Source organism: Sceloporus undulatus, chromosome 1 (genome assembly GCF_019175285.1).
Source record: "Sceloporus undulatus isolate JIND9_A2432 ecotype Alabama chromosome 1, SceUnd_v1.1, whole genome shotgun sequence".
NCBI classification, from domain to species: domain Eukaryota; kingdom Metazoa; phylum Chordata; class Lepidosauria; order Squamata; family Phrynosomatidae; genus Sceloporus; species Sceloporus undulatus.
The window spans coordinates 135,618,915-135,641,527 of record NC_056522.1 but is presented as its reverse complement, the minus strand read 5'-3'; the positions used below and the strand labels follow the sequence as shown (position 1 = coordinate 135,641,527).

At 40.8% G+C, this 22,613-nt stretch overlaps 1 protein-coding gene across 1 annotated transcript in view; it reads right to left on the bottom strand.

Moving 5' to 3' along the window:
- Window positions 1-22,613, bottom strand: part of MYT1L (myelin transcription factor 1 like) — a 409,399-nt gene that overhangs the window by 93,432 nt on the left and 293,354 nt on the right.

The window sequence follows — 22,613 nt, the reverse complement described above, 5'->3', positions numbered from 1 at the left end:
TAGTTATGGCAAAGATACTTTCTTACAGATTTATTTAACATAATCTAAAATAGTCCATAAATGTTCATTTTTTTCTTTCTTGTATAAAATTGGTATATTATTCAAAATTGATTATTTATGCTCATTTATCTGTGTGAGTTCTGTGAATGCACCCAAGTCTAAATCTGGTTTCAACCCATTATATACAACATAAATCACCTTCTCCCGGAGGACTTGGTGGACAAACTAATCAAGATAGATGTAGTAGAGAGACGTTTCAGATAATGAAATGTTGGGGTTACGTTGCATATCTTAATATTTATGTTTAAATACAGTCATGTTAAATCATACATATGCATTCTAAGGAAATAAAGATAAAACTGTATTTTTGCTATTTATTTGGAATTTGTCTTTTACAAAAAATAGTCTTGTAGTCATAATGGTGGATGTCTGTTTCTTATATGCAACATTTTGTTGATACTTCTGCTCATCCACTGATTCCCTAAGAAACAATTTGCTCTTTCTTGGCTGTTAGAATTGTTAAAATCATGTACTCTTGTAATATACTTCAAATAAACCAAATCACAACTGTTCTTAACAAAATAATCTGATTTGTATTGCTGCTTTCTGTTACACTTAGGTCGTTCTTCATAAAAGCCATTCAACACCATTCCATCACACATTCTGCTGTCACCAAGGAACAATACCCAGGATGGGACTATGCAAGATGAAGCAAGCTTGATTCTTAGTGGTTGAAGTCACAATCACTAAGACAGGGAGCAGCCTTAGCCCACCATCCCGAAGATGTCCCAAATGTATCATTGCCACACACACTTGAAGGGTATGGCTGCTATTGATTCCCTTAGGGAAAAGAGGAGCACTGCCCTTAGGGACACAGTTGTAGTAAGGCAAAATCTTCTCCCCATGCAACAGTGAGTCAATCAGTTTGACTGACAGGGATCCCACAAGACACTACAAAGTGTTTGATACAATGGACACTCAAGAGTCTTTGCAGTCTGCAAGTACTCTCTCCACATTAGGGTAGTAAATCTTTGCAAAATTCATTTTCTTAGGCAAGAATGAATAATCTTACCATTTTTTCCCTTCTATGAAAAAAAAATCCTCACAATGGCACTTTTTAAAATGACTACTCATAGCTCAGGATTTACTCTTTTGTATAGAAAATGGCAAAAACAACATTCTGTGCTGAAAATCATGTTTTTCTGAGCATCAGACTCCCACATTTTTCACACTGCAAAGATTCCTGTCTGCCCAGGATTTTCTTCATCATACTGATTTTTCTTCTATTATTTGAACATTATATATATATATATATATATATATATATATATATATATATATTCTTCCCATCCCTATTCCCGATACACCCAACATGTTGTGATACTGGAAATTTCTTTTTACTATGTGTTTTCATCACATTTAGGAAAGAATTCCCAAGGTGTTGTTGGTGCTATTTTAATAAAAAGGCATCAATACAACTGGGACGTCTTCACCAAATTTCCACCTGTTTTAAATCAAGAAATCAATAGAATTATACTGCTTAATGCCAGCAGAAATGTCTAACAGTATGTATGAGAATTATTTTACAATAGCTGAATATGCTGCTTAGTAGTTTAAGGTCTATTACCATTGGGACTAGGGATAAAAATGAGAAAATGGGGCAGGGAAAGACAGAAAGTGGGACAGAGCTAGGGAATGGGAAAGAGAGAAAGAAGAAAATTTCAGGGTGTTGAAAGTGCAATGTACTAATCTTTACTAACATGTAGAAGAAAATTATGGTAAAATAGAGATATGTTAAAACCACTGTACATTGTGCTGACTTCACCAGATTGCTGATCAAAACAAAGTTTCTCAACTGTCTGGGAAATGTTTCCATTACTGTCTGCCTTCACAGCAGATTAGCAGATGCAGTTGTTTCAAAACATTCAGCCCATTGCTTAGGGCAATCAAGATAGGTATGAAGTATGCCTTCAATGATTTAATATGAAAATCAACTCCTGGGATTATTGTTTCCTAAGATAAACAGTTAAAATACTTGACCTTTGTGAAATATTTTTAAAAATCAGAATAAAAGCTACGAGAAAGGATGATACAGAGCAGTCACTACTTTCTGACATTTCCTCTTGCCACCACATCAAAAGATGGGGGGGGGGGGGAAGTTTCAAGAAGAACTGCAGAAACATGTGCAGGGATGTGGTCTTATACAAAGTAAGATTTCCCCCCCTCCCATGAAGTTTAACTGATGTCACTTTGAGCACCTTAATCCTGAGAAGCCAATCAATATGTGGAAACAAGTTTACACCAGAATTGTGAAAGTACAGAACTGTAAGTCACAGAGATGCTCAACACTGTCAGTCTGACAGCACTGAGCAACTTTTATTTTAAGCAGGCTACTCATATAGGTAACCCTTGCAATTAGGTTGCTTGGTTTATACAAAGAAAGATCCTGCAACATATTCATGCTACTCAAGATGCAATCACAGTATTAGCCCCAATAGCACAAGGACAAGCAGCAGTCATGATGTGTCCCTCTTCCTGCCCACATTGTCATCCAGTGACAGCTGAGCAGCATAGTCAGCTTTAATAGCACATCTTGGGTGGGGCTCCATAAAAGCATGAACAGTTGTGCAGCTTTCACTGTATTTGTAGTTTCCAACTTTACAATCTCTGTTTAAATTTAAACGCATATTACAAATATGCATAGACAGATATACATCATTTTCATTTCCACATTATCAGAAGCCGTCATTTGCCCAGTGCACAGCCCTGCGTTTGGAATCATTAGAATGCTGTAGCTGGCAATATATATACCAATATATTTTAAATAACGGCCATGTATAATGGTTACAAATGGGAAGAATATGCAACACTTTGCCTAAATATGGCAGTGAAAAACACATCCCAATATATGAGTCACGTACTGTATGAGTGAAGACATGTAAATTCCTTTCTGAGTATTGGTGATGCTGGGTGAAAGCTGTAACTATAATACTGTTTACTCTGTTTGTTTGTTCTATCCATTTCATCTCTCCTGCCCGTTCAACCCTAAAGAGAGAAAAAAAACGGTGGAGGAGAAGAAAAGTATGAAGTGTAAATCTTCGATGAGGGAAGCAGGGAATAAATTGTTTGAATTGAGCTTCAGTTCTCCTCTTCGTATTTTCTCTTTAACTAGCTTCGTTTACTAAAAACAAATAAATTCAGAAATTTTCTTCTACGAAATGTGTATTATTTCTTTGTAGTCTCATTCTTTCATTCAACAGAAGACAGAGACTCAGGACTTTACAACCTGAAGAATCTCTGTGGAAGTATACTGCCTGCCACAAGCATGCTGTCATCATAACTTCTGTTCATAACATGAAAAGCTTTATCTGTTTTCCATTATCCACAGACATACATTGCAGGGGTCCTGATCTGTAGAGACAGTTTCTTGCATGAATTGTGATACTTGTGAATTGGGATGGAAGGACTGCATGGACAGCAAAGCATGAGAAACATCTCATTTATGGATGCATGCAATAAAGTGATTCGGTAAGAAGCTTCTCTTGTTAGAAAAGAAAGCCAGGCAGAAGCCATGCACAAAAAAGCGCAATGAAATAGCTATTACAATGATCCAAATAGGTGCAGGTTTTCTGAAAAGTTGCTGATAACCACAATTTTTAAATTAAAACAGGACATTTACTTTTCATTAATGGGCTTTGGCTTCTGGAAAACCAGTGTCTGCAACACTAAGTCAGGCAATAAAACATATACTTTTATAGTTTGAAAACGAATAAATCTTTGACACTTCAACGTATTAAAAATGCCCATATATTCTTTCAAAGGTACTGTATTTTGAAAGACAGTCAGTGCTGTTGTACAATTCAAAATGGATATCAGGAATATCTTCAAAAACATTTGGCTGTCTATGGATAATGCCTATCAACAATCCTATTTATTTATTTATTGGAGTGCTCAATGGTTCTGCATCAGAGATTTCTGGATGGTATACAATAAGTTTAAACAATCAACAGATTCATAGATAATTCCTTGCACATGTTGTCTGGTACCTACTAGATGTCAAGATTAGAGGAAGGCAAAGGCAAACTCCATCTAACTAAACCTGACCAAGCAAGCTCTGCGATAGGCTTTCCTTAGGGCCAAGAAAAGTTGGAAACGACTTGAAAGCACACACCAGCGAAGACGGCAGAATACCTATTTAGTGAAATAATTTTGCTATGAGATTTTTCTGTAATATGAGGACATTACCCCTGAAACACAGTTCTATTGCAGTTCTTTTTGTCTTCTTTGGTATTTACCATATATTTATATTGAGGGGCAACCAAATGAAATTTCCTTAAAATTTTAGAGACAGCAATATCTGCTGGTGAAGTCGGGATGTGTGAAACATCCACTTGAATTTTTCACTAGTTCTACTGGAGCTTGCAAGTCCTCAGATATATTGACAGAAACAAGCAAAAAATACTCTAAAACTCAAATCTGGTTTTGTTTCATTTTTTGCAGTCTTGTTCATTGTTAATTAACACCTTGATTTTTTTTTTCTGGTAAGGACTGAGTCATATGAGTATCTTCATGTATCTCTGGGGGGAAAATAGTTCCTAGGTGAGGAGGTTGCAACTTACCCCTAATTCCACAGTATTTGTTGCCACAGTGGCAATAATGGGAATATAACACTTATTTACCTGTAAACAGAGTACACAGGAAATGTACTTTGTTTTTAAGCAAAACTGTACTTTTGAAAGGATTTTTTTCTACAGGTTGAGTCTTCTTTATCTGAAATGCTTGGGACTTCAGATTTTTTTGGATTTTGCAATACCTGCATATACATACTGAGGTATCCTGGAGATGGGATCGAAGTTAAAATATGAAATACATTTATGCTTTCACCTTATACACATAGCTGGAAGGTAATTTTATGCACAACATTTTTAATAATTTTGTTCATGAAGCAAATTTTGTGTACCTTAAACCATCACAAAGCAAAGGGGTCACTATATCAGCCACCCATGTTGACAATTTTAGATTTTGGAGTATTTCAGATTTTGGAATTCCAGATAAGGGAGACTCGGCCTGCATTAAAAAGAAAACTGTGACCACTACATGCCTTGTTTACACTTGTAAAGGCAGAAAATGTGCTGCTGCTTCAGAACTGGATTAGGTACCAGTAACAAATTATACTTCTTTAAATACTGTATAAACAAGGTGACAACATCACATACTCTGTTTCTAACTTTAATTGTGTTCCCAGAAACCTTCTTGAAGCATTACTCTACACACAAAACATGGTATGTATTCTTCCCATGAACCTGTTAGAAGTCAGTAAATTCTGGCATTACCACAGTGGGTTTGGTAGTTATGTTGAGGGGGTACTAAGCAGTAGGGAGTGCATGTGGTCCATGGACCATGTTTCCCACAGATGCTCTAAGGTAAGTTTCCCACAACTGCTCTCAAAAGGATACACTGGTATAAACATATTTCCCAGGATTAGGAACAATCCATGGCAACTGGACTGACTGACCTTCTGTGCAAATTAAGAATAAGAGCATTATAATGCCTTTTACAGTTAAACCTGTATACGATAAATTGTGCACAAGCCATAGATGAAGGTCCTGTTTGTAAATCAACAAGTACCTTCCAACAATTTCTAAATAGCAAATTCAACAAATCTGAATTGCTGCATATGTCAAATGCACTAAATTCACAATCCCCTATGAACATATGCTCAACTGCCTTAGATTAAGAAGATTTTCTCTCTTTCATCACTTCTTTAACTAGCTTCAAAACGGAGTTGAAAACCCTCCTGTTCAGAGAAGCCTTCCCAGGCATTGCATAATTGTCGCTTACTATCTGATGTTCTTTTGTTGCCTGTTTATTGAACCATTTCCTGTATTGCTATGTATTGTATATGTATTATCCTACCTGAGAGTATGTATTTTCCCTGGATGAAGATTAACCTTCCATTTTGAAGCCAAGCCCTCCCTCCAGTCCATCTGCCTTGGTCCAGACCTCGGAGGTTGAGAGGAACTGCTGGACCTCTTACCCTTTCCCTCCACCACTCCCTTCTCCTTCTGTGTCATGTCTTTTTAGATTGTAAGCCCGAGGGCAGGGAACCGTCTAACTAAAAAGATTGCATGTACAGCGCTGTGTAAATTTACAGCGCTTCATAAATAAAGGTTAATAATAATAATAATAATAATAATAATAATAATAATAATTTTCATACCAGCATGGGGTAAGTGCTTCCTAAATGTCAGGGAATCATTCCCTCACCTTCATCATCCCTGAATCATTTGGGGAGCATTCATTTCCCATTAACAGAAACTTTGCATTCATGGGAAATGACTGCTCCGTGAACAATTCAGAGATGCTGGAGGCGAGGTGACAATTCCCTGAAGTTTAGGAAGCATGTCAGGCTTTCACATACACACACTTCTTAAATGTTTTACCAGCATTTTACCAGTGCTTACCCCATAGTAAGCGCTGGTATGAAAATCTTCTATATTAATATACAAATAAGAACTTTCTACAGACTCTCCTCATCCAAGAATATTAGAACAACAAATACTAGCTAATCACTATATATACACAGCAAGCCTGTGAATATTTTGGTCCAGTCTCATCAGAAAAATCTGTACCAGTGATACTGTTTCTTCTACATTGTGGATAGGCAAAAGGTGTATCTAAACTCTAGAAGTAACCCAGTTTGACACCACTTTAACTGTCATGGCTCCATCTACCAAGGATTTGCAGTTTTGTGAGGCACCAGTGCTCTTTGTCTAGACATGGGATGGGTTATATATGGGATGGGTATTGTGATTTTATTATGGTTTTAATGTTTGTAATTTTATATTGTTTTTAGCTAATGCTTTAATTGTTTCATGGCAATATGTGTTTAGAATTGTTATTGTGAGCTGCCTTGGGTCCCTTCGAAAGGTGGGATAGAAATTACATAAACAAACAAACAAACAAACAAACTGGAATAGAAGGCTAAAGACTTTATAAAACTACAAATCCCAGGCTTCTACTTGTTGCCTTACAATGTAATTTTCACATCACTGGTACTGTCCCCCTTTGTTCCCCTTCACAGGTATTTCTTTACCACTCAACTACTGTGCTACCTTTTCTCACCTCCACAGAATCACCTAATGAACAAGATGGATTTATGTCTTCACTTATTTGTGCATGCATGAACAAATAATTTCAAAAACTTCTTGTTTGGTGAGATTATGAGACTATTTGCACATTTTGTCAATTTTTAACAAATAATTTCTCACATATTTTGTACAAAATAATTTTGTCTATGGAAGAATGTTCGCTGTTAACAGAAAAACCTAGGTTTCTTGTGTAAACATTTTTTCTAATGAAGTGCAGCAAAACCATTTAAAGTGGTATCAAACTGCATTACAGTGGTACCTCAGGTTACGAAATTAATTCGTTCCGCTGCCGCGTTCGTAACCCGATACATTTCGCAACCCGAAAAAGAGGCGCCTGGCCATTGGAGGCGCGCTGTTGCCTGTCCGCACCAAGCCCCCGCCCCCGGCCGCGGGGGGAGTGTAGCCCTGTCGGCACAGGATTAATCTACAGTACCTTAGAGCTGGCCAGGAATACCCCTGTCTTTTCTGGAAGCCGGGCTGGGCCCCGAGGAGAGCTTCCTCTCGCTGGCCGACATCCTCATGTCTCAGGAGAGGCCGCCTTCCCCCGCTTGGCTGCAGTCCTGGGAAAAGCCAGCGCCGCCGCGGCCCAAGACGCGCTTCCTGAGGCAAGGACTACAGCTCCCAGCGGCGCCCGGGGCGGGAGTGAAGACGGAGCGGGGGCGGGGTTTTCTGGCAGCTTCTGTTTTCCTCCTCGCATAGAGCTACGACTTTTAAAGAGTGACCCGCTCCTAGTTTCCCGTGTGGAGATCGCGAGTTTTCTGGATTAGCCCACAGGCTCCATGTATTCACCCAGGGGCATTTCTATGGCTCTGAGAATCTCACCAGGGTTAAAAAAAATTGGGTATGTGGCCGTGTTTAGTCTCCTGAGGGGCCTAATGTGACACCCCCCCCCAATGGAAGGGGGAAAGACGAACTCGCGATCTCCACACGGGAAACTAGGAGCGGGTCACTCTTTAAAAGTCGTAGCTCTATGCGAGCTATGCGAGCCAAGCAGGGGAAGGCCCCTCGGCGCGGCAGGGCAGCCTCTCCTGAGACATGAGGATGTCGGCCAGCGAGAGGAAGCTCTCCTCGGGGCCCAGCCCGGCTTCCACCGGAGAGTAGGCCTCGGCAGTTAAAGAGGTATCAACCTGCATTAATTCTGCAGCCTAGGATGCTGGGAGAGACTGTCTCTGGAGGGCTCTTGGTTTGTACTGTAATTTTCGTAAGCCGAAAAAAATATCGCAACCCGGAACAGTTTTTTCTAGTCTAACTTTTTCGTATCCCGGAAATTTCGTAACGCGGTTATTTCGTATCCCGGGGTACCACTGTATTTCTATAGTACAGATGCACCCCAAGCTCACTTGCTTAGTACAGCTGGGGCATTACTTTCTCACAATTGACTGCAATTCAGGCAGTGGTCCTACACTGTTGTATCTTATGATCAACAATTCAATATCAGTAACTCCTATAATATTTGCCCATAACCAGTTAAATCCTGCTCAGTAACAATACTGCTATAGTACTTACTAATAGCTTCCTTATTGCCTCTCTGCTTTCTTTACTGACACCTGTTCAGTGTGACAGTGGCATCACTTATTAGCAGACTTTTAATTAGGCCTTAATTACTAAATTCTTGTTCCCAGGGAATGGCTTAAGTAACTGATAACAGTATTTTGCAATCAAAAATGGAAACAGAAGAATAATGTGGGGTGGAATACACAGAGAGAGAAAAGAGACAGACAGATGACAGAGAACAAAAGCTAAGTAATTAAGGAGTAATTAAGAAGCTGTTAATAAGTAGTTCTACTGCCCAAGTGAACAAAAAGCAAGAGACTGCAATAGCCCTGACTATGCTGTCAGTCTAAGCTTCACAGGTTGCTAAAGCAATTATATATTATATTTTAAAAAGCACCATAAATGAGGCCTGGATGAAAGACAGACATTGGGAGAACAAAACAGAAAATACAGTGGAATCTCAATAATGAAAGTTAGGTTCTCTCCCTCTGTATCTCTCTCTCTCTCTCTTTGAAAGTGAACATAGGATACCAATTCTAGGTTTCACTGGCAGCATGGAACATCCAAATCTAGATTTCATGTAACATTGATTGCTTTTGCAATTCTAAAAGCTCCTTAATGTGGAATGCATTTGGTCTGGCTTGTGAAGAGGGTTTTTGTGGGTTGGTTAGAAATGTATCATATCATTTTCTTTTCTTTCTTTTTTTAAAAATAGCTGTTAAATAATTTAACTAGCACTTTTCTGGTTTGTACAATGAACTTAACAGCAGTGGTCTGCACAGATGAAAAGAAAAGAAAAACTTCCTTACACAAAGATCTTCTACTGCATACTATAAGAAATTATATTCTTCACATGTTCCTATGGGTCTTTGCACAAATGAAGTGTTTTACTCCTCACATAATCAAAAAAGCCTTTGGCCACTATTACACATGCATGTGCATATGGATGGTCAGTCATGCACCCATCTGTGTCACAGCCAAATGGCACAACATTTTTGCTATCTTTCTACAAGAAATTGGTCACTGTACTTCACACAGACCTTGAAATATTTGGACATTTTGTAGTCAGTTCAAGCCAAGTGGAAATATTACAGTCATCTGCCCTGTCTACTCCAATATTAAAAGCTTCACCCATGCATCCTAGAACAACTCTTTCACTTCTTGAGTCATATCCTTCCTGCCCGATACCAATCCACCTTTCTTCTCTCAATTTGGAATGCCTCTGAAAAAGAAACATTTTTAGTCCTCTGGGTGGTGCAATCATACCCCACTTCTTTTAAAATATCTGCACTGTCTTCATGTCACTTTCAAGAACTTCAAGCACCTCCTGATCCTTACATTTAAAGCTCTCTGTTTCTCTGGTCCAGATGCTTCTCTCATCTCTCCTCATCCCCTTTGTTGCTTCCTCAGTTCTGTTCAAACTGATCTGCCATCAGTCTCTCTGATCCTCTCTACCTGTCTTGCCTTTGTGCCTTCACACATGCTGTTCCATGGGCTTAGGACAACCTTCGTTTATCTCGTCAAGCCAACACTTTCTTCTCTGTAGATTCCCTCCTCAAAAACCACTTTTTCCTCAAAGCCTTACCTCAAACACAGTGTAGCCTGCAGCCATATTATAATTCCCAGACCCATTCTTGCACTCCTTTAGCAAGCTTCAATTTCTCCTTTCACCTTTGTCTTGGCCACCTTATTGTAAAGCAAGGGTGCACAACTCAAATGACTCTGAGAGCTGCTTCCACTCGCCATTATCTCAAAAGCAGAAAAGTGTGAGTGAAAAGTATTCTAATCCATCCTTTTAGCCATTTTCTGTCTGCATTTTATAGCACACTTTATAGCTTGGGTCTTTGTGTGCTCCATCCTTATTAACTGTCTTTTCTCCCCTTTCCCCATCCCATACTAGCTCATCTCTGCACCTTCTAATGTCTTTGCATTTACACAAGCATTAGTTATGCCCTTTCCTCCTCTCTTTAACCTATACATTTCTCCACAGTCACATCTCAGATATCCACTACCTTTTTTCTTTGCGTTGATTTGCACTTTTCCTCTTTTAAAACCATCACAGGTTTCTCTGCCCCCATCTCTCACCTCCTCCCTCACACACCCCTGCATATATTTCTACAACTTTCCTATTTTCCTTCATCCACCATTTAGGGCCCTCTATAAGTGCTTGCTGCACCTTATCTCTGTCATCATTTATCTCCCCCACTCTGCCTTTCTCCCAACCCCACAGCTCTCTGTTATCTCCATTCCTGTTACTTGTGTCTTTCTGTTGCAGGAATGCATATTGCTTTTCCACTTGTCTCCATACAGTGTAATATCTCCGTACGGTGTAATGTTTCACATCACGCTTGGCTACAGTCTCCTTGTGTTTCCCTTTACAGGTATTTCTTCACCACTCAACTACTATTACCCATTTTCTCACCTTCACAGAATCATCAAATGAAAAACAGAGAATGACATTGTTTACGACATGAATTCAACTGAAATGATTACTTCATCTGTGCTTGGGGATCAAAGTTGAAGAAGCAGCAGATACCATGGGTAGAAATATCCACAGATATGGACTACAAGGAACAGAAAGTGTCAAATCATCACCTTCAGCCTCAGCAAGCAGAGCCAGCTTGAGGCACCCTGTCTCTCAGAAGATCTTCTCATCAGCTTCATACTGTGTTCCTCCAATGGTGACTCAATTTTGGTACAATGAATGACACACAGGAAATGTTGTCATGGAGTCATACTTCTCTATTTGTGCCCTGAATCAGTCATCATGACATATGTAGCTTCTTAGGACCTCTTCTCTCGCTTATGTCCTCAGTACAGGTTCAGATGTTAAGTTCATATAAAGATATACTTTACAGTGATGTCCCACTGCTATTGAAATCTCTTCTCACAAAGACATATAAAAAGCATGAGCTGTTTTGGGATGCGTTGTTAAGACTTTTGATGAGAAGTGAATGCTTTTAGTACAATTTCAACAACAACAAGTTTATTGATCAGTCAGCTGACCATATCAATAGAATACTAAATACAGGTAATGCTGCTCGCTTGAGAGATCAATTTATTGTAGTACAATTTTATTCTGTGAAATATGATCTGCCAGATCTTGGGGTGGGGTGGGGGTGGGGATGGCATGAGGGTAAGGTAGCAGTCCAAAATAAAAAAAAGCAAAATGGCTGGAGTCACAAATTTTACACAAGGCATGTGTATTCATAATTTGCTGTTTTGATGTAGTATTCAGTCCAAACAGGGTGTTAATGACAACTTCTATATCCTGGGCATAAATGAAGGAATGATTGAAATGATGGATGAAAAACACAAACAAAAATAGGAACATCCTAGAAGGATGGCTGCCCTCATCAGACTCACATATGTGTCCTTGATTTTTGCTGGAGAAGAGTCACAGGTTACATCCAGCCTCCAAGTCCAAGTCCACAAGAGTATCATAGAATCATAGAGTTGGAAGAGACTTCAAGGGCCATCCAATACAACCCCCTGCCATTCAGGCATATGTAACCAAAGCCTCCCCCCCCCCCCCGACAGATGGCCTTCCAGACTGTTTAAAAACTTCTAAAGAAGGAGATTCTACCAAAAAGTGTGTTCCACTGTTGAACAGATCCATTACTGTCAGATAGTTCTTCCTAATGTTGAGGTGGAAAATTCTTTTCCTATAGTGTGAATTCATCTTAGTCTCTGGAGCAGCAGAAAACAAGCTTGTTCCATCCTCAGTATAACATCCCTTCAGAAACTTATACAGGGCTATCGTATCACCTCTTAACCTTCTCTTCTCCAGACTAAACATACCCAGCTCCCTAAGTCGCAGGTCACAGGTTTCCAGACCCTTCACCATTTTGGTTGCCCTCCTCTGGACATGCTCCAGCTTCTCAACATCCTATTTGAATTGTGGTGCCCAGAATTGGATGCAGTATTCCAGGTGAGGCCTGACCAAAGTGGAAAAGAATGGTACTACAGTGTCTGGCTATGTTGTTATAGTCAGACATGAAATGAATAAGCATTTCATCTGGAGGATTCTGGCAGACTTCAGCACTGATGTCATCATTTTCCATCTGGCTATACTGACATAGCCTGATACATCAGCAATCCTGCTTACTCTTCATAAAACATGGAATGACAATGTAAAGGGATTCAGAGACTGTTCAGTGAGTAAAGGGGGGGAGGGCTGGGCACTGCTTTGGGAGGAATGGGAATATTAACTCAAGCAGCACTAAAAAAAGGACATGCCTACCCTTAAGGGAAACATACACATGCATATATCTCTAACAGGATGCCATCCATCATCAAATTAGCAAAGAAATAACCATGCTGTGCCATTTCCACTGAAGGTCCCAAATCTTACTTTAGATTTTAAAAGTTTGCATTTCCAAATGCATTCATATTAAATATTTTAACTTGAAGTTTTTAAAAATCATACAAAAGTACTATAAATGTCAGATTGCTGGATAGGACTTGTTACATCTCCCCAAAATTATGTCACATTTTTTTCACAGAATCCACATGGAATTAGATCTTTAATGGAGACATTTTAAGACATTGTCTCCTACACAAACATATACAGTATCCCCAAATTTCAGCCACTTGCCATGTACAGCTGAGCTTTTTACAAACAAAAACAGAGGGAACAAAAAACAGCCCAGTATTACTTTTTGTCACTGGGATACTTTGCTTGTCTCAGCCAACTTAAAATTTGGGAGGGAGGGCACAGGGGCATATCCTATTCCCCCCCCCCCCAGTAAACAATGAAGATACTCAGAACACTCCTTGTCTTTAGCTGGTGTCATGGGGGAGGGGGGCAATGGAATTCTCATTGAGTCCAACAAATACAGTAGACCCCTTACATCCTATGAATACCAATATCCATGGTCCATGTACAATGATGTAGTAAAATGTGTCCCTTATATAAAATGGCAAAATCAAGGTTTGCTTTTTTGATTTTTTATATACACACACACACACACACACACACACACACACACACATTCTAGATTTTATATATATATTGAGAATATATATATTCTCAAACTTTGGATGGATGAATCCGTGGATGAGGATGAGGATGATTATTATATTTTTTGTATCCCAATCTTTTCCCAGAACTGGGACTCAGAGTGGCTCAACAATATTAAAAGAACAATACAATTAAAAACATAAAAGAGGTGCATTCAAAAATAATTAAATTATTACAATATTAAAATAGATTTCTATTAAAAGAATAAGGTAAATTTTAAAAACATAAAACTGTTTAAAACGCTTTAGAATGAAACAACACCCCAAGCCAGTCCTTTACAAACATTCCATTTTAAAAGCCTGTCTGAACAGGTTTTATTTATTTATTTATTTATTTATTTATTTTATTAATTTATATTCCGCCCTTCTCCCAGGTAGGTCTTAGCCTGCCAACAGAAGGCCAACTAGGAGGGTGCCATTCTGGTCTCCCTGGGAAGGGAGTTCCACAGTCTATGGGCAGCCACCGAGAATGCCCTCTCTCATGTCTCCACCAACTGTGCATGCGATGGCGGTGGGACTGAGAGAAGGGCCTCTCCTCAGGTACTCAGAGCCCAGGCCAGTTCATACAAGGAGAACTGTCAAATAGTCTGTCAAATAGCCTGGACCTGCACCATATAGGGCTTTATAGGCCATAACCACTACTTTGAATTGTGCCCAGAAACAAACAGGCAGCCAATGTAGCTGTTTCAGCAGGGGCATTGTGTGGTCTCTGTAACATGCCCCAGTTAAGAGACTGGCTGCAGTTCTTTGGATCCAAGGCAACCCCAAGTAGAGCGCGCTACAGTAGTCCAAACAGGATGTAACCAAAGCATGTACCACCAAGACCAGATCCGGCATATCAAGGAATGGGGGCAGCTGGTGCACAAGTTTTTAATGTGTGGTCACTGCAGATACCTAGGTCTCCAGGTTCAAAGCTGAGTCCAGGAGTAGCCCCAAACTGCGAACCTGTGTCTTCAGGGGTAGTATAAACCCTATCCAACACAGGCTGTATCCCTATTCCCTGATCTGCCTTCCGACTGTCCAAGAGCACCTCTATCTTGTCTGGATTAAGTTTCAACTTGTTTGCCCTCATCCAGTCCATTACTGATGACAGATACTGATTTAGCATCAGGACGGCCTCCTTGGATTGAGGTGGAAAGGAGTAATAGAATGTGATCCGGACGAGCTCTCCCAGCAGTTTCATGTATATGTTAAATAGCATAGGGGACAACACAGAACCCTGAGAAGCCCTACAGGCCAATATCCAGGGGGTTGAGCAGGAGTCTCCCAGAACCACTTTCTGGGTTCACCCTTCCAGGAAAGAATGAAGCCATTGTAAAACTACCTCCAAGCCCTATCCCAGAGAGGTAGCCCAGAAAGATGCCATAGATGGTGGTACTGAAAATGGCTAAGAGGTCCAGTAGAACCAATAGGGACACATTCCTCCTGTCTAGTTCCCTGAATAGGTCATCCACCAAGGCGGCTAAGGCTATCTCTGTTCCACGGCCAGGCCTGAAACCAGATTGAAATGAATCTAGATAATCCATTTCATCCAGAAAGGAATTGGGAAGCCACCACATGTTCCCCACTACCTTGCCCCAAAAATTGAGGTTGGACGCTGGCTGATAATTATTCATTGTTGTGGGATTTAGGGATGGCTTTTTAAACTGAGGCCTCCCAGCTGCCCCCTTTAGGCAAGATGGAACTCTGCCTTGTTGTAGGGAAGCATTGACTACCTCCTTCATGCAAAATCCAGGCATACAGATGGTTTTATGTACATGAAACTAGAGCTCTAACCCTAAATACCTTTAACACTAGCCATATTGCTAATCCTGTTAGCAATTCTCATTTTGAATCGCTAATTCAAAATGGAATTTTCACTTCAGTCACAAAATCTCTCACAATTAATTGAACACAATGTTGTTTTGTTTTGTCTCAGTAGATAGCAGTTAATCCAGAGCAAAACAGACCCCATGGACAGTCTATCACCCAAAGCATTATCCAAAAATACAATTTCAAAAAACATGGAGGATTTTCCAATCCTCATCACACAGCTTCCCTCCACCCACCTCACCCAAATCCTTGATACCCAAATCCAGTTTGTAATTTCACAAGTCCCCTAGGTTTTGCTCAATTTTGGCATGAAAATTATCATATATAAACTAGCTTCACCTTCTAGCTCATTGCACTTTTTTCCATGAAAAACTTCAGTGCTAAATAAGTTACCCACCTAGGTTTAATCTAAAGTAAATGCCAGCAGAGTTCAAATGTCCTGTTCATTCATGGTTTAGAGCCTTTTCTATTGATGGTGTTGATCTATAATATATCCCGCTCATGTCAGTCAGACATAATATCCTTTATTATTTATAAGCCCATCATAAGTCTTTGTAAATTACCAACTGACCTTAAAACTTGCTCCACCCTCCAGCAGGAAGGATATGCTCACCAACAACTCTGTCCACTTAACATCACCTATCACCTAGGCATTTATATACTTGTGACACAGGAAAATATGCTGACACAAATGTTTAGGGTCACTAAGCAGGCCATAACATACAGCAAAGTCAGTGTAAACAGGCAAGATGCAATCCAAATAATACAGGCATGCTGAAATCCTGTTTAAAACTATTGGACTCACAATCTAGTACTTTCTATTTATGTTTACTCAAATGTTCTGCGGTACTCAGTAGGACCTCCTTTCTTCTAAGCAACCATGCACAGGATTACACTCCCAAGTATGCAGTCCCAATGCAATTCAAGCATACCCAAATGTTTTTTGCCTGTGCCCACTGAAAACAGAGGCCAGGCTTTCACTATAACCTGCATGTTAGACCCTCTCTCCACCCACTTACAGTGATTCATACATCATAAATGTGGCACAATATTTTTTTTCTCACTCTTCAACCTGATTTGTTCATTCTGATATGGTTATGACTTGGTCCTACATTCATTATTTCCAATTTCTTTATGCTGTAGCATTTGACCTATTTACTTGCCAACACAGCTAATTCACTCTACTTGAATTTATTTTCTTTATTCGTTTGTGATTGCTGTTGCATTATGCGTCACGATTTCCTAAAATCAATTTATTAAGCCTGAATGAGAGGTTCTCTGAAATTCAGGTAGACTGCAGACATTGTTTCACTACTATCCTATCTGTTCTGTGATGCACAGTAAGAAACCTTTCAGGTAGCAAACTCTGCCAAGTTCAATTCTTCATTTAAATGTAGATATGATAATGACTTATAACTATGAATTTAAAAAGAGTTAATAAGCACATGGCTCATTCATGACTTTTCCAGTACTTTTGACTCAGATGGATTTAGATGTGTATGCTACTTGTCTTCTCCAACTAGAACAGGCTAACCTGGCATCAATAATCATAATCACAACATCAGTAATATGACACACAGTTTAAATCAGGCTAATGTGTCTGGAATGGTAAATATACAGATATGATGGAAATAAATGAAGACATCCAAAAAATCAAAACAAAATTTATGTTAGTCAGAGAGCAGCCTTCAAAGATCCAAGAGGTGTGAAAATTCCACTGTTTTTCCCTTACAAGTCTTTATGAAGGGTGTGAATGGTATTTGGACAATTTTGGCAGCAAGCAATTAATGGAAAACTTTGTGTGTGGGTGCGTGAGCGCGCGCACACACACACACACACACACCTGGGTGCACATGTCTTCAAGTCATCTGGCAACTTATGGTGACCCCATGAATTTCATAGGGTTTCCTTAGGCAAAGAGTACTCCGAGGTGGATTTGCCAGTTTCTTCCTGATATTCATTGGCAGTCTCCCATCTAAGTACTAACCAGAGCTGACCATGCTTAGCTTCCAAGATTATATAGGTTCTGGTGTCACTAACTTTGTAGTAACAGGATATTTAGGCTCCCACAATTAAACCTACTTAAATAAAACTGTTTTGCAGTACATGAAATTCACTATAGCCTAAAGGCAGTTGTTACTCCTGATTAGAATAGACCCACTAAATCAGTGAAACATATAAATGCTGACTTACCAAATTCTCACTGATTCAGTGGGCTTCCTCTATTGGGACTAAGAATTGCAACTAAAGCAGAGTTTCTGAATTGTCTCAGTCATTCTGATATCTCAAAGGAACGTACATCACAGTGTTTGGGCCAGTAGCCAGACCTGCACATCTCAAGAATGTATCTGATTGCTGCTGAATAGTGTTCTCTTCTTTAAGTCCTGTCTTTCTTCTGCTGCCTCCAGGTGGCAATTCACTCTATGCAACTATCCAAGTGTGGAAACCAAGGGAAAGAGACAGGGTTTCTAATACGCCTAATGCCTAAGATGTTCTGCTTTAAAATGTGTGCATGCACAACACATATACCATGCAGGACTACTAGGCAAAGTGTTTCACTATATTATTGTGTAACAGCTGAATCTAAATATACTTTTGTTATGTTGTTGTTACCTGCCCTCAAGTCAGTCTCAACCCATGAAGACCCTGTGGATGAGACATCACCAAGACCCCCTGTCCTCCACCGCTCTGCTTAGGCCCTGTAAACTCATATCTGTGATCTCATTAATAGAGTCCACAAAGTCATCTTTAACGGATTTCCTGGCTGCAGTCCCCTTTTCTACCAGCGTTTGATTCCAGGTATGAGAATTCTTTTACTACTTCTATTTTTTCATTGTCTAGGTTGAATTTGTCAAGATTCTCCATTGTCATTATTTTTGTTTTCTTTATGTTCCAACAGTAGGCCTGCCTTTGCACTTTCTTCCTTGATCTTTGTGAAAATCAGACCTCCAGAAATGAAAGAGGAAGAAATTCCATAACCAAGCTTTAAAAGTGGAGACAATTTCTTACTCAGTACTCCAACGTGGACAGGGTGCTGACTACGGATATAGATTGTTGCTTATTTCATTCTCTCATGAAAGACCAACAAAATTCAAAGGGTTTCTCTTAATTAGGTGGGATTTATTTTTAAAAAAATGTTGAGACTTTTTCTACAGAAAATAAGACCAAAATATATTATAAATTCAACATTGCTTGTGAGCAAAATACAATGATTTTGGGGGTACCAACTTAGTTTACGTACTTTACTCATCAAAGATAGTCTTATGCTCATTGACAATTTTTTTTTTTACAGGAATCTCAAAAAGTTGAGACAACTCTTATTGTCAAGGATTAGAAAAAATAGCAATAGTCTTTACAGTATATCTCTAGTAAAGACAGTGCTGTGAGACTCAGCATGAAGTAGTGTTGGACATTAGGACTGATCAGATTTGATTCCCCGCTTTGCCATGGAAATCCACTTGGTGACCTTAGTTGAGTCATACACTTTTGGCCTCAGGAAACCCTGTTCACCTTAGGCTCTCCATAAATTGGAAATGACATGAAGGCACACAACAACAACAACAACAACAACAAAGACAATGCTGATATTTTGCTGTGACTGCTTACTGCAATTACTGCTTTCTTGTGAATAACCTCCTAAATTTTAGTGCACACATGGACAACCTGTGGCCCTTGAGTAATACTGATCTCTTGGCAGCTCCCCATTCAGTCTATGGAGCCACAAGGTTTCCTTCCTACTTTTTTCAGTTGGGGGAGGCAGAGAACAGACTGCTGGGATGAGGGTGAGAGTAAAGCCTTTCTCTCCTCCCACAGATACTTGTCTAGCAGCAAGGATGCCACAATCTGTATCAGGATTGCTAGGAAGGGAGGCAAAAACTTTTCCTTATACCCAGTGATTCTGATGGACATTGTTGACTATCAGTGACATCTGCCTTGAATCACTCCAAAGATCTCTCACTCTCCTCCTAGAGATCTGACTTCAGATTGCTTTTCATCCCTCATGCCTTGCCATGCCATCCTCATTTTACTGGGAAAGAGGATATTTAAAAATCACAATTCGTCCCCACTAAGAGGTCTATGTATATGTTGGGAAAATGGATTTGTTTATATAAGTCCCTTTATTGGTGCAACCTCTGATCCACCATCTGGCACTGCATATGGGCCATAAGCCCAAAATAATGTTGTTGTTGTTGTTGTTGTTGTTGCTGTTAACAATAACAACCATTGCCACCCACCTTTTGCCCATGTTGAGGCCTACAAAAGAGGCAACAAAAATTTACATCATACAAAAGTCTAAACAAAAAGTCTTCACCTGCCCACACAATAAGTAAGGAGTTCACTAGTCTAACATTTCTAGCAAAGGAATTTTAGAGCCTGAGAACAGCCACTGAGAAAGCCCTGTCCCATATTCCCACCAGATATATAGTCAGAGCAGTGGGACAGAGAGAGGGGCTTACATGGAAGACCTCAAAACATGGGCAGATGCAGATGGGACAGTATGACCCTTCAGATAAAACAGACTCATATTTACAACTATGTCTCTACTTTTCACTATTAACCTCTCCTTCGTATTTTTCATTTTTTTACTTTTCTCATCAAACCTTGACAAAGATCCTTTTAGGGACTAAACTGTTTTGAGCTGCTTCTGCACAGGGATTTCTGGGTGAGTACCAGTTTCGCATCTGTTATTTCTTTATCAATGGCAGACAACTGTAACTGTTTCTCTATGTACAGCTAATATAAACATGTCTGGTTTGCAGCAGAGGCAAGTCTATTAATTCAGAAAGATTTTATTAACCAAGGAAACCAAAGCCTGCTTGAACTCCCCAATCCTTCAAATAGTCCCCACTAATTACTACTCTCTGTCCTTAAAGTGGTTTCTTGCAAGAGATGGGCATCTATGTATTCCCCTGACAACAGAGGCTTGCTGGCTGGCTGGCTATCTCTGGCTTTTACAGACAATATTCAAACTGTAATCTGAATTATTTCAAGCAATGATGTCTTATAAGATACTGAGGAGTGTGTTTTAGGGGATAGGGTTTTGGTTGATCCCCGAGTTAAGAATCTGTGTCACCAGAGGGAGGGTAACCCCATCCATCACAGATTGAATCGCTATTCACTGATCTATCTTTTGCCTGACCTGGAGCACCTCTTCTTGTCTGGTTTAAATTTCAGTTTGTCCACTCTCCTACAGCCTGATGGATGACAGATACCACTTTACAACTGAAACAGCTTCCTTGTATTGAGATTTAAAAAGAGTAATACAATGCATGGCATCAGAACCTAAAATTCTGGACAACTTCTCCCAATATGTCATGTATATGTTCAATAGCATAATCTAATAGCATAGGCAAAAAGATCTGAGTCCACGAGAACCCATAGGCCCGTGATGGCGAACCTATGGCACGCGTGCCATGGGTGGCACGCAACGCCATTTCACTGGGCACGGGGCAAGGGAAAAGGTGGAACGGCCGCGTGCCCGTTCTGCCTTCTCCCTGCCATTTTCGGGCCTCCCGCTGTCTCAGAGAGACAGCGGGAAGCCAGAAAATGGCGCCTAGAAGGAGGAGACAGAGGTGTGCGCGTCTGTCTCCTCCTTCTCTCCCGGCTTCTCTTCGCTCTGCGCGAAAGGGCTCCATGGAGCCCTTTTGCGGGGAGCGAAGGGCCGAGGAGAAGGCGACTGGGACGCGCAACCAGCTGCCTCCTCCCCCCTTTCCCTTTGCTCCTCATGAAAGGGCTCCATGGAGCCCTTTCCCGGGGAGCGAAGGGCTGAGGAGAAGGCGGCTAGGACCCTCAGGGTCCGGCAAAAGCCGGAGGACAGCCCGCTGTCCTCCACGGCCCTTTTGCCAGCCTCTGTCGGCCCCAGAAGGGACCCTCAGGGGCCGGCAAATGCCGGAGGACGGCCCGCCTTCCTCCACCGCCGTTTTGCCGGTCTCTGATGGCCCCAGAAGGGACCCTCAGGTGCCAGCAAATGCCGGGGCAGGAGCCAGAGGCTCCTCCCTCTGAAAAGGGGGTGGAAACCCCGCCCCCGGCACTCAGCCCCCATCCTGGGGGTAGAAGCCCCCCCCCCCGCACATGAAACTGGAAAAAGGTTCGCCATCACTGCCATAGGCCAACCACCAACTGATCAAACATTCATTTCCTAGCCCCACCTTCTGGGTTTGTATCTCCTGGCATGAACTGAGCCATTGTGAAACAGTGACCTGAAGTCATAGCCCATAAAACCAGCCCAGAAGAATACAATGGTTCATGGTATCAAAAGCTGCTAAGAAGTTCAGCAGAACCAACAGGGACACACACTCCTGACCATTTTGTGACTCTGTCCAGGTCTGAAATCAGATTGGAATGGATAGAGAAAATTCCAGGTTTACTGACAATGTCATTTTATTGGCCCTCTCACTTGTTTCACTACCCCAGATCCTTTTCCTTAAAAAACTAGGGGGCTGGCTTGGCACCTCTCCATGAGGGCACACTCAGGAATCATTGTATCCAGCGCTCATCTATTTCCCCCTTACAATGGCCAACAAGAGCCTTAATAGACTTGCTTCCCAAGGCAACTGGAAAATTCCCAATAGTCATCAAGAAGCCACTTGATCTGGGGCAGATCCTCTCAGTTGTTTCCCGAGCTATGCAGAGATCTAAAATCCACCTAATAGTGACTGGTCCATGACAACGGCTGTATAGATAGTTCCTCCACTCCCAAATCTCCATCACCTCAGCCAATACAGAAAATGAGGTCCAGCAGCCAGAGTAGGGCCAGATAACACTTGCGGCAGACCATGTGCGTCCTCAGCATGGATGCTAAAGGGACCCAGCATTAAAAGCTGAGGAAAATCTAACACCAACTCTTGGACCATCCTAAGCTAGTTCAGGGGACAGAATCTTGAGCAGCAAGGCAGATGACAGATCGAACAGAATCTCTAGTCAGTCCTGGCCACCAACATTTAGATACACACACTTAAACCCAGCACAGTGTGGGGTACGGAATATTGTCAGTGGGGATGGAATTCTGACAGACCACTGCAGTTCTATTTCTTTGCCTCCTCTGTGCTGGTACACAGAGACCTCTGGTGCACAAAGCTGAGAGAGATTACTCCCCTGGTCTCATCCAACCAGGTATCTGTGATCAGGTTGGCA